Source organism: Tachypleus tridentatus, chromosome 9 (genome assembly GCF_004210375.1).
Source record: "Tachypleus tridentatus isolate NWPU-2018 chromosome 9, ASM421037v1, whole genome shotgun sequence".
In the NCBI taxonomy this organism is placed as follows: domain Eukaryota; kingdom Metazoa; phylum Arthropoda; class Merostomata; order Xiphosura; family Limulidae; genus Tachypleus; species Tachypleus tridentatus.
Genome location: NC_134833.1, coordinates 133,580,691 through 133,583,570, shown reverse-complemented (window position 1 = coordinate 133,583,570; position 2,880 = coordinate 133,580,691). Strand labels below are relative to the sequence as shown.

General features: G+C 32.0%; 1 long non-coding RNA gene across 1 annotated transcript; it reads right to left on the bottom strand.

Annotated features, from left to right (window-relative positions):
• Positions 1-369: 369 nt before the first annotated feature.
• LOC143226419 (uncharacterized) lies at positions 370-2,059 on the bottom strand. The gene is made up of 2 exons (XR_013014608.1): positions 1,481-2,059; positions 370-1,095 (listed from the first exon to the last, which is right to left on the bottom strand). It is a non-coding gene; the product is annotated as an uncharacterized LOC143226419 (long non-coding RNA).
• Positions 2,060-2,880: the final 821 nt, after the last annotated feature.

Below are 2,880 nucleotides of genomic sequence, written 5' to 3'. Positions count from 1 at the left end.
ATTCAAAATTCATTATATGTATATTTTTTCTTTCTCAACATCTTTTCTACAAAGAATACTGGTCTAAATTATATAAGTTTCAATGATATTTTGTGAAAAAACTATATATATATATCCTTATTTATACAATCATCAGATAAGCATATTAAATTCAAAATTTGTATATTATTTTACACAAAATATATATAAAACAATGCCAAAAATATTTACTGTTCAAGGTCTCTGTAAACACGAAAATGTTTAAACCCTCAAATTCCTGATTTGTTTTCATATTGTTCGTCATCGTCATAGTTCACATTCTTGATCATATTGTTTATGTTTTCGTCTGTTACAGATTTCATTGTAAAGAAATGACGAAAAACCAGTTGACTAAAGCCAATTTCTTTATTTGTAATCAGAAAGATTAACAGCAGTGTTTGTAGTATTATTAGGGTCAATTCGACCAACAAAGTCATGGACCCAAAATGTAAACAGTGTAGAAAAATTAAATAAAAAGACAATGGCCATTAGTAATCTTAAGGCTAAAAATACACCCTTTAATTATACATCTAGATAACGTCTTTTGTATAACATTCATGCTCAGTATAAAACCTTTAACGTAAGCGCAGTGAGAGGGTTTACATCAAGACTGTTCGTATGAGTTTACAATGAAACCTCGTCTATGAATGAAGAAATTTATTAGTACATTTGATCGACAGAAAGTTCATCTTGGCTGTGATTTTTATTTATTAAAATGCTTTATACAACATCAAGATTATGCTAAGTTGTTCATCCTTCTGTTTTACGAGTATAGCTGTAATTTGTTTTTAGTGTCCTCCTGGGTTACCATTTCTCGCGGTGTTGTTGAAAAACAGTGAGCCAATCGGAATATTTCTTCATAGCGTCGCATCCGCCTTTCGTTACGCTATCGATTTCTTGTTGCTTGGTGGCCGTGTCAGCATGCTAGTCACGTGACTCGTGGGACGTAAACAGAGATGTGACAGGGTGAGGATTACGTTTACTAGCAGCAGGTATTGCTCGATGAATAAGAGAGAAAAGAGCTGCGGAGAGTGGAAATTCAGGTAGGCAGTTTTTTTCCCACCATTGTTGATCAGTCTATAACATAAAAATTGTCCATTGCATTCACAAAATCCAAACAACTTGAAAGTTAGCGATTGTTTTAAATATCGTGGTTTTAAATATTTATTTTTCTGGTGAAAAGGTAACTCATTCTTCTCATCGGTTTGAAATCGTTTTCTTTAATTTTCTAAAACAAATATACACATGAATTTGTAAACATGCACTCACCCGAAAATACATATTTTTGGTTATGTTATTGAATGAAACAAATGTTCCAAAAGCAATTAACGTTTAAAACTTATAAAATGATAAACGCAACTCAGAAAGAAATAATGTAATCTTTAGGATATGCCAGATATTAAGACACTAAAAATAAATCGCTAGTACGTTTAAATATTAGAATAAAAAAAAAGCCACTTACGGTTTTCATAGAAGAAAAGGTAAATCGCCACCCTCGGAATTTATTATGTGCTCAACATGTTTACGTTGCTCCTAGCAACAATTAACACTGTTGAAATGTGCAAATGCAGATTACTTTAAGCAGAGCTCATCTATGTAGAAAAGAATGCTCTTACATGTTTAGTAGGACTGCCTGCTGAATTTTGCGTATTTCTCAGTACTCGTCAACAGCCTGATAATGTAAAAGAGAACGAAGCTTTACGTGGATCACGGAAAGGAAATATAATCTTTTAGATTCTATTCAGTGAACTTTTCTTTATAATTATTGTACCGTTATATCGCTTCTGGCCACTCCATAACGTTCATAATAAATAGTATTCTATAAGAATTTTATGTAATTATCGCTGTAAGAATAAGATGAGAAATAATTCGATTAGTATAAGTGACATCACTTCCGGGAATGATGACGTCACACATTTTGAAACTCTCATGCTCTTTATGAAGAAAAAGGACAGTCTGACACGATTACACTGACCACATGTTAAACATGCCGTATCTTTTTAGATATATTGAATATATGCAATTTTTTAAATAGAAAAATTTAAATTCGGTATCTCTAGCTTTATGCAACGTCAGCATAGATTTTTTAGGTTGCAGCTTCTACAGTGTAGAGTTGAGTAGGTGTTAGTATGTTTGTGGTTAGTTTACGTGAATCATTTTATTTATTTAAACATATACCTTGTGTTTAATTTGATATTCAAATAAAGTTCCTTGTAATCAGGATGTTTTGTAACTAAGGAACAGTTAGTATTTCGAAAAATTCATCGTTATGGTAACATACCATCCACGAGAAATTGGTACTCCTAAGTAGTTGTTTTGTTGCTATGGTGATATACGTCATCATCCAGAAGCAGTAGGCTGTTTAAAACAGTTGTTGCTATGGTAACGTTTACATAAAATGCTCTTCGTTGGTGGTTTCTACTTGCCATAAAAATCTCTTTAGAACAAGATTCAAGTGATAGATAGAAAGATAGCCATAAAGTTTTAGGCAAAAATTTTAGGTGTTTCAAAATAAAATGTTTTACACTGTTTATATAGATAATGTTTTTTCGCAAACTACCATTGCATTTATTTCTTATATTTATCTTACGAACTCGCTAATTTCAATGAAATATGTGTAGTGTACGGAGTAATGCGGATATCAGTGAACACTGTCCAGAACAGGTGATGTTTCTAGTAGCTTTACTTACTAACAGGCTTGATATGTTGACGGAGAAATCGAACAGTATGCGACAGTTTTCGAATCACCTTCTACTTTACCAATCTTTCTCAAAAACTTACAATTCTGAATAAGCAAGCGGTAAACTTCAATTCTCCCAGGACAATTAATTTTAAGACATTATGAATTAAAATATGGCTTTT